The 12500-nt window shown below is 44.5% G+C and overlaps 1 long non-coding RNA gene across 1 annotated transcript in view; it reads right to left on the bottom strand.

Annotated features, from left to right (window-relative positions):
• Window positions 1-2935: 2935 nt before the first annotated feature.
• Window positions 2936-12500, bottom strand: part of LOC109323383 — a 20195-nt gene continuing 10630 nt past the window's right edge. The window contains exon 3 of the long non-coding RNA XR_002104655.1: window positions 2936-2947. This is a non-coding gene — a long non-coding RNA (uncharacterized LOC109323383). The remainder of the gene's footprint in view (window positions 2948-12500) is intronic.

A 12500-nucleotide genomic window follows, 5' to 3' on the forward strand; every position in this document is an offset into this window, starting at 1 on the left:
GCGAAGCAGAGCAAGGGGCAAAGCATTGGGCTATTGCAGAGAGGCTTTTTGGCAGATCTTTGATAGATGACGCTTGAGGGTTTGATTTGTATCAGTACTGGGGATTTTGGAGCTCCCGCACTGATGGAATGAGGGCATGCATATGGGTGTTAGCAGGTCTTGGCGTCTTTAGGGCAGCAGTATTTTTAGTTTTTTTGTTTGTTTGGGCGTTACCCCTGGCTATGTTTTGATTTTTTTTTTTATGCGCTTTATAGTGCATTACTGCCACTGTCGAGGGAAGTTGAACAGCTTCCAGGAGTCGGAGTATTTGGGGTTTATACTTTATTGGGGAGCCTTGGGCTGTCAGTAGTCCCCTTTGTTTTTATAGGCTAGTATGGGTATGTAGTACTTTAAAAGCATATTTAGAGTCAGTATAGATGTTGACCCGTTTCCCTTTTGATAGTTTTAGTGCTCGGGTCAGGGCTACCAGTTGAGCAAGTTGAGCAGATGTTTTGGCGGGCAAATTTTTGGCTTTAATAACATTATAGAGGGTATAACAGTATAACTTGGTTTTTTTTGCCCTTCTACAATAATGCTATTGTTATTAGTGTACTATTTATAATTAGCATTTAGAAGTGGCTGGTTTTGTAGGTTTGGACGGCTGGAGTACTGTGCATTTATGATGTTTAAACAATTATGCTCTTGTTTTTTCGTTTCAGGTAAGAGAGTAGCCGGGTTGAGGGAGGGGCAGGGTTGCAGAGTTACTTTAGGGTTCTCCAACAGCTTAGCTTGGTATCGAGTCACTCGAGCCTGGGTGAGCTAGAGATTTTTTTTTGCGTTTAACAGAGCCTGGACTATATGAGGGGTATATATTTGCACAATTTTTTTTAGTGTTAATTTTTTAGTTTTTTTAAGTACTAGGGCAGTTGCCGCACTTGCTTGTAAACATGCTGGCCATTTTTTGGCAACTGGATTAAGCTGTTTGGAGAAATAAGCAACGGGACGTTTTTATGCCTTTAATAATTGAGTAAGTACTTTTAGAGCCAACCCTTTTCGTTTATGCACATATAATTGGAAAGGTTTAGAAAGGTCTGGTAAATTTAGGGCGGGGGCTTTTATTAGTTTTTTTTTTAGTATTTTAAATGCCTTGTTGGCTTTTGAAGTCTAATAAAAGGGGTTATGGTTTTCCCCTTTTATACAGTTATATAATGGTTTTGCCTATAGTTTAAATTAAGGGATTTATATTTTGTAAAAACCTGCCATGCCAAGAAATGCTTTGAGCCGCTTACGGTTGTTTGCGGTGGGAACTTGGCATATAGCCTTCTTTTGCTTACTTGAAAGCTGGCGCTCCCCCTGTCTTATGTGAAATTTCAGGTATCATACTTCAGGGAGAGCAATTTGAGCTTTATTTTGAGCTACTTGATATTCTTGAAGTTTAATAAAGTTTAGGAGGCTTACAGTGGCGTTAAGGCAAGAGTTTAAATTTATGGCAGTAATTAATAAATTATTTACATATTGTAACAAGAGAACTTTATGCTTATTATTTTATTTTTTTAAGTCTTTAGTTAAGGACTGGCCGAAAAGGGTAGGAGAGTTTTTAAATTTTTGGGCTAATACTGTCTAATAAAGTTGTTTTTTAAATTTTTTGTTGTTTTTTTATTTAAAAGAGAATATTTTTTGAGAGGGGGTCAACTGGAATCGTAAAGAAAGCGTTTTTTAAATCAAGAACTGAGAAATGAGTATATTGCTTTTTTATGGAGGCTAGTAAGGTATACGGGTTTGGGACGAGGGGATGAATAGTTTTAATTTGTTTGTTAATTGCTTTTAGGTTTTGCACTAGTTGATATGTGCCATTAGGCTTTAGTACAGGCAAGATAGGAGTGTTCTAGGCTGACTGACACTCTCGCAGTATGCTGTACTTTAGGAAACCGTTTATAGTTTTTTGCAGTCCCTCTCTGGCTTCCTTTTTGATTGGGTACTGCTTGATTCGTACCGGACTTTTTTCTGGCAGTAGTTGGATATTAATGGGGGTTTGATGTGTAGCCTTTCCGGGGACTCTCCTTGTCCACACCAAAGGGTATACTCGGTTTCTTTATTGGTTCCAGTCCGGGGGGGGTGCGTTTATAGTTGAGGGTTTAATTGCGAGGGTTATTATTTATACATTTTTAGGGGGCAATGCGAGGGTTATTTCATCCTGGGTAAAATGCAGTGATGCACTTAATCGACAAAGCAGGTTTCGTCCTAGCAGGGGTGTTGGGCAATCTGGAAGGTAGATTAATTTGTGAGAAAGAGCCCGGTCTCCCAGAGCACATTTTGCAGGAGTATATACTGGGCACTGAGTCTTTTTTTCGTGGCACTTATTATGGTGAGAGAGTCCGCTATGGGAAGTTGAAGAGGTTGATTTACAGTGGTGCTTGCTGTCTTGGAGTTTACTAAAAAAATAATTAATTTCTGAATTCCCCACCCGCACTTTTACTCGGGGTTTCAGGGGTGGGGTGGTCCGTTTCCCCTGACACCCCTACTCCTGTCTTTTTGCTGCTGTTATTGGAGTACAGTCTCTCCCTTTCTCTGGGCATTTATTCTTTCAGTGTTCTTCTTTTCGGCATAAGGCAAGGTTCCGTCCCAGGCGTCTTTTTTGTGGGCCAGGGTGCCAGCGCTCACGACCCCTTATACCTCTGCTTTTTTTTACTTTCTTGTGGTTTTTTTCTGACTCTAGCCTGTACTGCTGCTACTAGCATTTTAACTTGTCTCTTTTTTTCTGAGGGTATACGCCCTGTTTGCAGTCTCCAGGATTTGTGCTACAGACATACCCATTAAGTCTTCCTTGTTTTGTAAATTTTTCTTTGTATCAGGGGCTGCGCAGCTGGTAAAAATACTCTTTATAATTGCCTTTGTCGCCAGGTCATCAGGGTTTGCATTGGTATTTTGCCGAATGGCATCTCGGATGCGCTGTAGGAATGCAACTGGACTTTTTTTTGGCTCCTGTACTATTTCATATGGCTTTGCCCAATTATTATGTCGGACAGTCGAGTGCTTGAGTTCATGCATAAGCAGTTTTTTGTAAGAGGTAAGATGGGTATGATTCACAGGATTGTTAGGGTCCCATCTAGGGTCTGCTAGGAGAACCACATCTGCCAGACCAGGAACATTGACGGGATTTCTTTTATGCCTCTGCTGTGCTTCCTCCCTTGCTTTGGAAATAACTTGATTTTGCTCTATTTCAGATAATAAGGTTTGCATAAGGATATTACAATTATTCCAATCAGGCTTGTGACTAGCTAAACATCCCTCAAAGACAGAGATAAACTTACTCGGGCTAGCTGAAAATTCTTTAGCCTGTGCCTTAAAAGTCGCTAGGTTCACTGGGTTAAAAGGTACATGGGTGTATACTTGCATGGTCTGGGCTGCACGCCTATCTGCTCCAGGCCGGGCTATTATAGTTTCAGTAAGTAAAGGATAAAATCTCACTGAGGGAGGGATCTCTGGAATTGGGAGCATTTGACCTTTATATGGTGGAGGTGTTAAAGCCGAAGGGGACGCCGACTCTGGCATTACAGTGATTGGGGGGGGAATGCTGAGACTCAACACTGACAACTATTGATCCTGTCGGAGTCAAATTACACTTCTGCAAAATATCTGTCTTATTTCGTAAAGCCATAAACAATTGTGTATACAAATGTTTATTCCACTTACCCATCAGCTGATAAAACAGGAGTAATTGGAGGATTGTATTGTAGTTAATTGACTCTTCCGGAGGCCACTTTTTCTGATCCTCCCGTTGATAGTGAGGCCATTCCACTGTACAAAACCTTTTAAAATTATTTTTAGTCATTAAATCTGACTTAAACAGTTTTCAATTAGTAAGAATGCATTAAAGTCTGATACTGCATCCATCCAGGTTTATCTTAAACCAGTTCTGGCCATTTTGAAAGCGGTTTATGTGCACTGAACTTCTGTTGTGTTACAGATTGGAACTGGTTTCCAATCACTTATACTGCTTTATGTGTAATTTCTGTCCCTAGCTATAAAGGATGAGTGATGCTACTGCCCTTTGATCACATAGCCTCTTTGTAGCCATGTTATTGCTGTGCTCCCAGGCATAAACCTGCCCCACAGTCTCTGACTAAGCAGCTCCAGACTCTTTTTAGAGGGGCCTGCCTTCACTGGCAGCAGCATAAACAGAGTAACAAACCAGCTCAAAGAGGTGATACCAGGGTGCTGCAATGCCTCACCTCACCACTCAACTTTCCTCCCAAGTTGAGAGGCTGTTGATCAGCATCTGGGGAAGCTGACAGAATTAGGGGGAGAGGAAGCCTAGTGCACTACCCTGTCAGGGCCTAGTCCAAACCCACCACCCTAAAGGCTCAGGGACTGAACACCAATTCAGCCCTGAACTAGACCTCAGTTTATGGACAGAGAAGCAGCAACAGAGAAAGGGGGCCCACTGGAAAAAGGCCTCCCTACTGCTGGCCTCTGCTTGGCCTGGGACTATAGGCTGCTGACTGGATCCTCCCATCTATATAAGGCTTCCTACGTCCAGTGGAGCTTGTCTGAACAACAAGAATCCTGCTGTCCTTGCACTGCCTTGCTGTCTGTATCCTGACTCCAGATCAGATCAGCAGTTGCTCAATCTGCCTGGACTTTGACCTTTGACTCTGCCTCAGCTTGGTTACCTGATCCAGCTTGGTCCCTGACCTTGCCTTGCCTGTTCTTTTGGCTTTGATTTGAATGTTGGACCAGCTATCCCTCAAACCTCCAGTTATCTGCTCACTTCAGCCTGTATGCAGATTGCCTGTGCCTTGGTTTGTGACACACCCCTATCAAGCATAACTAGGGACCTACCCAAATTGAGGAGGTAGGCAGCTGATTTCATGGGCAGATCACAGAGCCGACCACCATTTTTACAGGCTTAGTGCAACAGGCCCCCCACACCTCTGATTGGATGCAAGGCCCCTATGGTCCCAATCCCTACAGCTGATTGAGAGGGCTGTCCATCATATGGCCCCTCCCCTTGCTGCTGATTGGTGGAGAGGTGTAGGGCTTCATGACAGCTCTTTCAGCCAATCGACAGTCAGGGGTGCAAGTGGCAGCCATCTTGCCTGCTCCACTTCATTCAGGCAAGCCCCCTCCCATTTTCCTCCCCAGTGGGCTGTACAGCCAGGCGGCAGCAGCCATGAGGACTGCTGGCTCCATTTGATTTTGAGTAAGAGTTTTTTTCATGGATTTCACAGACATCTCCCAAATTCCATGAAATCCATGAAATCACAAATCGAGTAGGTCCCTAAGCATAACCATTTTGGGGGGAGCAGCAGAAACAGGTGAATGCTATGAGGGGCCATAGATGGACCATCAAGTCTATCCAGAAGTGGAGAAACCTGAGATGGTAGACAAAAGCTGTTACAGCGAATGATAACTGTTCCTTTTTTTTTTTTTTTTCTTTTTAGTATTTCCTACTTCTAGGACCTGGGAAGAAAAGGGGAGCAGAGGAGAAGAGAAATCCCAATTGCTGAGATGCACTGTCGGAACAAGTCCATGTCATTTTCATGGTGCCCCTGAGAATGTAAACAAGAACCACGTCCCTGCTTAGGTTTCCTCCTCCACAAGTGTCAGATTGGCACACGAGACAATAATGTCACCCCAAGGGCTTCCACTGCTGATCTTGAGACCTGCATGACCACTTGCTGGCCACAGATGGTCAGATGGAATTGGAAATGAGAAAAAACACCAAGAATATCTCTGCCTATTTGACCCTGGGTTGGTTTGTCTTATTACCTGATTCTTAGCTGATTCTTAGCTGTTAACTGTCACCTGAGAAGTCCCTAAGCATAAATCCTCTTCAGATGTGAGCTCTCCTATGTCTCAGTATGCATGTTATTTTACCAATGTCTAAGGGAAACAGAACATGCCTTAAAATTGCAGAAACTTGCATGAGAATTTGGATTCTTTGACACTGGTTTGAATAAGACAGTAAACTCTTTACTCTGAGTGCATCTCAGTTTGCTCCTCCAGGCATCAGGATGATACCAATATTTCCAATTGAAACTGGTGCCTGAAGTTGTGAAAGGCAAAAAAAGGAAAGAATATAAGGAATTTCTAGGACAACGTGCATCCTTTGACCTGTAACCCAAGAGGTGGTTAGAGATGGGATGGGCAATCATTTGGGCCCAAGTTCCACTTAGGAAGTTTTGGTGAGCTGTCACAGGGCAAGTCAGTACCTTCCCCACAGCGCACCAGTGAGTCCTCCTGCCCCGCTTCCCCACAACAGCTCACCAAAACTCCCTAAATGGTTCTGCTCCATGCTCCATTCCCCATGGAACTGGCACCCATTGCAAGGACATGTTGGGAGCAGATTGTGGCTCTTCCCCAGGATCCCGGCCCCACCCACCTATCCCACTCCTTGATGCCACTTCCCACCCACCCATAGCCCCATCCTATCTGCCCAGCTGCACGCCCTGCCATGCAGGTCTCACCCCACGCAGTGGGTGCAGGACAAATGGGCTGGGGTGCCCAGGCAGTGGGGCTGGGGCTGGTGGCAGCAACAGCCAGAAGGAGTCATCACCACTGGGGCTGCTGAGAAGCAAATCCAGCCACTCCACTGCTCCAGGCCTGCTGCATACCTGTGGGCAGTGGGACTGGTTGCACATACCACAGTTCAGGCTGGCACCCCCCCCACCCCCTTCCCCGTCCATGCCTGAGCCAGGTGGGACAAAGGGACTCAGCATGAGCCAGACGGTATCCCTTGGCAGGTCTTATTTTGTCCACCCTTGTGTTAGAGTGTGGTGTACATGCTCGGATATCACATTTGATGTTGATCAGACATAGAAGGACTCCCCTGCTGCTTCCTGAAGGCAACAGGAATCTCTTGAGAATAAAAATGAATATGCTACCAGTGATTGTGGTGTCAGTAGAAATACTCTCTAATCAGAAGTGCTCCATGTCCAGGGTCTCTTTGAAGTCTCATATTAAGCATCAATTCTGACAATCAACTTCCTCTCCAGGAACCTTGCTCACCTCAAGTTATGGAGAGAAATGGGGTAGCTTTCCTTGTACCTGACTTACCCATCTCTTCCCAGACAAAGAGCCACTCAGGCCTCTGACTGCCAACCTGCTTGATTGCTTTCTTTTATTTAGCTATCACCTGAGCCTTGCCTAGCCTATCCTTTGTATTGATTCTTCCTTAAATTCCTGCCTGCACCTGTGCCTGGCCTAAGCCTGTGCCTTGTCCCTACTTAGTTCCTGCCCACACCTTGTCTAGCCTGAATCTATACCTTACTCTTTCTTGCCTGGTACGTGCCTGACTGCTCCTGCTACTGTGCCTGCCTGTTCCTATTCTGGATTGCTCTGTTCCTGGCCTGCATGTCCCTGAGTGCTCCTGACCCCAGCTTGGCTTCCCAGTCTGACAAACATCCTGACTTGACCCTGATTTCATCACAACCTCCTATTCAATACCTCAGATTCAGATGGATAACCAACTTGACCTCAGTACTGTCTACAGTAACCCTTATTCTAATACAGTCTCTTTAGAGTAACTGTCCATGCCCCAGTCCACCGTAACACAATTTCTGTAACATATCATCATCTTACCCATAAATGTCAGTCACAAAAAGCAGGGAGCAGGAGGAAGACCCAGTCACTCTCTGTGTTCATTGTTTCATGGGTTTCAAGGAGGGTGAAAATTAGGCACCCAAATCCACTTAGGCACATAATACATGCAATAATATCAGGTTCTAGACGTCAAAAGGATTACTCATGCTACATGAAGTTACCTCTGTACATATGCCTTTGCAAATTGAGGCTTCAGACAGCAAAATCCCATGAAACAAACCCAAATATATTAAAAACTCAAACATTAAAAGTATCTTTGGGCCTAATTTCTAGTTCAAATTTCACTCATTTTTGTTGCAGTCTTTTCCATGAAAAACTGTCATTTTCCTTTTTTATTTTTTACTTCAATGTCACAAGTACATCATTTTTTTTCATCAAATTTAGGCAGTAGGCAGCCCCTACACTGAAACACCCTCATTCTCCAGCCAGCCCTGTCAGCATCTACACTTGTGGTGCTGCAGAGTGAAAAACTATGCAGCAGGATAGTACTTGTATTTACTTGTATTTATAAGTACTATAGAGTTAATTAATCTTCAGGCTAATAGGGAGAGATGTATAGATTTGAGATGTTTACTGTGGAGCTAATTAATCTACACCACAGTAAATGTCTCATGTAGGCATGTTCCCAGTGCATTATATCCATATAAAAATTGCACTCACACAATTTAGAACCAGGGGACTCTTTAACATAAAATGGGGTATTTAAATAGCACTAACTATAATTAATATTAATGACTTGATAGAAGCAAGTAATTTTTATTAAATATTTTTATAGCTTTACTTTTTATCATTTTTATATCTTGTCTGTGAAACTTTACTGTCACACTCCATTTATGACTTTACAGTTGAGCTGATTGCTTGTGAATGACAACACCAGAGTAAAACCAGGTGCATATACACATTTTTTAAATAATGGCAAGGGGAGGCCTCTGTCCTACCCTATGAAAATATTTCGTGGCTGGTTCAGCAAGTGTGAAAATTTTGGCGGCCACCAGGTGGTGCTATTATGTTTATTAACACCAAAGCACAGCATAGGGAAACAGCAGGCTGGATTCAGTGATAAGAGCCACCATACCATCCCAGGATCACCTAAAGTGACCTCTGCAAGGCCAGATTCATAAGATTTTTCACCAGATTTTGCCAGTGGTACCAAGCAGTGGCATCAACACCAACAATTTGGTCCATACTATCTATAAGTGCAAGGGAGAGTTGTCCAGGACTCAAGAATGGAGGAAACAATTTTTAAAGCTCATGATTTAACAGATTATTAGAATGAATAATTATTATAGATTGCTATAGATTATAAAATTATCTGGGGACTCATAGATTATGTGTGGTCTACATGTTTGTCTTGAAGTTGCACCCTCAGGCCCCAATCATGAATAAGGGTCTAAGGCACTGGTTCCCAACCTCAGGGTGTGACCCAAATCAGGGTCACAGGGGTCCTCAGTAGGGCCACGAAGGGCCCGCGCACACATGCACATGCATGCTCACGTGCATGGCCTGGGAGTGGCGGGCTGCCTTGCATAAAAGGGACAATGGCGGCTCCCCTGCCCCCATGCCCGGGCTGCTGCTGCCACCACCACCACACTCCGTTCCCAGCAGCCCCCACGGCACCAGGTTGGAAGGTCCTGTTCATGGCCAATTTAGGGTTACAGCCAAAAAGGTTGGGAACCACTGGTCTGAGGTCTAAGCCAGTAATTCTCAACCAGGGTTCTGAAGGGTTCCATGCAAAGTTAAGGTTGCTAGATGTGCAAAAATGATTCACAGGATAAACCCAGAGATTTCAAATAGGAATTCAAGGTGTTAAAAACATTCCAAGCTGCTGGGTCTTTCTGACTTCTTTACTTTTCTGCAGACAAAAAAAAGAATGAAAACTAAGTACTAGAATACTCTGAGGGGTGCCTTGAGTCTAAAAAGGTTGTGAACCATTAACTGAGGTGCTAATAAGTAGGGCTATGTGAAATGGCACCGTTCTGTTTCAACTTGCATTTTGATGGAACAGTGTTTCATTTCAAATTTCATTTTAATTCAAAACTGCTGTTCCATTTCATTTCATTGAAACAGTTTCACATTTTGTCCATAGGCTATAATGAGGAAACTCAAAACAGCCTATAACTTTTTCATTTCTGGCCTGATTTAGATGAAACATGCAGGAATGGTAGCCCCTTCTAAGGGCATGAAGCTTACCAAGTTTCAAGGAGGTAGGTGCAGGGGTTTCAGGGGAACTGCACCTCAAAATCTTGAAAGCAAAAAACTCGTGTCATGTATATGTGTTAAGCCACAGCAGGGTCAAAACTGCAGGCTTGCTAGGCCCTGCTGAGACAACAAAGTCTGTGAGCTTTCAAGGAGATAGGTGCAGGGTTTTGGGGGAAACTGCACCTCAAGCTGTGAGCAAGCAAAACTCATGACATGGGAGACAGTGTGTGTGTAAAGGTGCAGCATAGTGAAAGCTGCAGGGATGAGCCCCTACTGAGGCCACAGAGCCTGCCAGCTGTCAAGGAGATAGGTGCAGGGGGAGTCTGGGTTCTGGAGCCCTGCACCTCTAGCTGCTGACAGGCAAAACTCATGACATGGGTGGGTGACACTGTGTGTATTAAGGTAGACCCTCACTCAACTGACACCAAGGTACAAAGCAGGGCAGTTCAAACAATGCTGCCTTCTTTGCAGTTTTTCCATCCCTCCCCACAGAGCACTGGGATTGGAAGGGACCTCAGGGAAGGATGACAGTCACTGGCCAGCTACATAGTCAATAATGAGAGCACTCCTTCCCCCTTTTCCCCCCTCTCTCTAATTTAGTTTCTGTTTCCCTGCAGACAAGCTGTCGCAGAGCATATAGGTGCCCTGCTCCTTAGAGTGGAAAAGAGCCCTAGCAGTGAGTGTGGAGCCCCAGCTGCTGGTGACCAGGGCAACCAGAGGGCACTAGTGACCCACCTGCCAGTGGTCAGCTGAGCAGAAGGGGCAGGAACTAGCTCACATATAAACCCCAGGCCTGAGGTCAGGATGGTAGCTCCCTGCCAGCAACCAAGGGGGAAGGAGCTCTCCCAGAGCAACCAAAGGGGAAGAGGCCTGATGCAGAAGCAGCTTCTGACACTGTTGAGGGACGGGGTATTCCCCAGTAGGGTTTGAATGATGTTGTAGCCGGGTGGCTTGACTTTATATTATAGACCAGGGGCTTGTGTTTTGTTTACTGTTTAAGACCGGTGGTTCGGGTGAGGCTATTAGGGGAAGGAGGAGGCCTCATAGGGTGCCTACAGCAGTGTGAGGACCCCGAGCACCAGAGAGGGCGCAGCATTGGGGGTACGCCGACCCTGAGCACCAGAGAGGGCGCAGCATTGGGGGTACGCCAACCCCGAGCGCCAGTGAGGCTGCAGAGAGCCCAAGGAGGACAAGAGGGCCAAATTATAACAAGGCCCAGACCGAACAACGTTGGTTCCATCTGCGAGGCTTGGGGCATGGTAAAGGGGTGGTTGGAGCCATGCATAGCCCATAAGACTAGGGTGCCCCAAAACACCCATTGCAGAACAGGACCCACAAGGGGTCTGGGAGTCCACGGTGTTGTATATTACAGCAAACCGTGTCCAACAGGATGTAAGGCAGCCTCTCATATATTTATTCTACATCAAAGACGTGGTGGGCAAGAATCGAGGGTGCCCTTTAGGCCAACTTGGCATGGGAAGGGGGCCTTGGGGAAATCACGGCCCTCTGGCAGGACCCTGCACCGTGACACAAGCCCATCTTGATCTTTGAAACTCGAAATGTTTAGAAAATTCAAAAATGTTTCAATTTTCCTCGTTTCATTTCAACTGTTTCAAAACTCTCTGTTTCATTTTGATTTTGCTGCTTCAAGCTTGAAACGAGTCAAAACAGTGTTGAAATGAAACTGCCAGCAAAATTTTGCACAGCCCTACTACTAAGCATTGTACAAAGAATGTACCATTGGATGTGTATGTCAGACCGCCTGGAATTGTAAGTAAGGTGGTACAGGCTGGTACCAAAAGAATGCAAATAACTGCCAGCTCTGACATCGTAAGTGAAGATACATGACTTTCCCAGCAGCTAGTTGAGGTAGAGAGTTGGATGAGAAATGGCTGGTTTAGGGAGCAGTACTAAAATTACTCTGGTGACATGAAACTGTGAAAGCATTGGTCAGGATTACACCTATAAGGGTTGAACAGAATTTCATATATAAAATTGAAATTCAAACTATTTTATTATATAGTAATAATATGCTGATCACTCCCAAAGTATAACAATACTTCTTCTCTCTGGGTGCATCTACACATGCGCATTTACTGCAAAGTAAACAAATTACTGCACAGTGCATCTACACTGCACAGAAAATATGGGGACTTACACTGACTTGAGTGTAAATTTGATACCTGCATGATGCAGGTATCAAGTTTACACTCAGTTAGTTACTGTGCATGTGTAGATGCCTTACTGTGTGGTAATACTGTGTGTGTGGACAGTCTTGGGACTAACTTTAGTTGAATCAGAACAAAAAATGGAAATATAAAAAATCACTTGAAAAAAGTTTCATATGAAAGTATCTGAGAAAAGAAATGCTGATGGTTTTGATCAAAGTGAAATAGTTTGGAATCCTCAACTGAAATGCAAAATGCCTCCAAATTAACATTTCTGAAGGAAAAATATGTCATTCAAAATTATCAATGTAGAATGTTTTTTTCATAAAATCATAGAATCAATGAGTCGGAAGGGACCTAGACAGATCATTGAGTCCGACCTCCTGCCATGGGCAGGAAGGAGCACTTGGGGTGGGAGGGGTCATAAGACCCCAGCCAGGTGCCTATCCAGTCTCCTCTTGAAGATCTCCAAGGAAGGTGAGAGCACCACCTCTCTGGGAAGCCTATTCCAGGCTCTAGCCACCCCTACAGTGAAGTAGTTCTTCCTAA

This window comes from Crocodylus porosus, unplaced genomic scaffold (assembly GCF_001723895.1).
Source record: "Crocodylus porosus isolate Cpor-Errol unplaced genomic scaffold, CroPor_comp1, whole genome shotgun sequence".
Taxonomy (NCBI): domain Eukaryota; kingdom Metazoa; phylum Chordata; order Crocodylia; family Crocodylidae; genus Crocodylus; species Crocodylus porosus.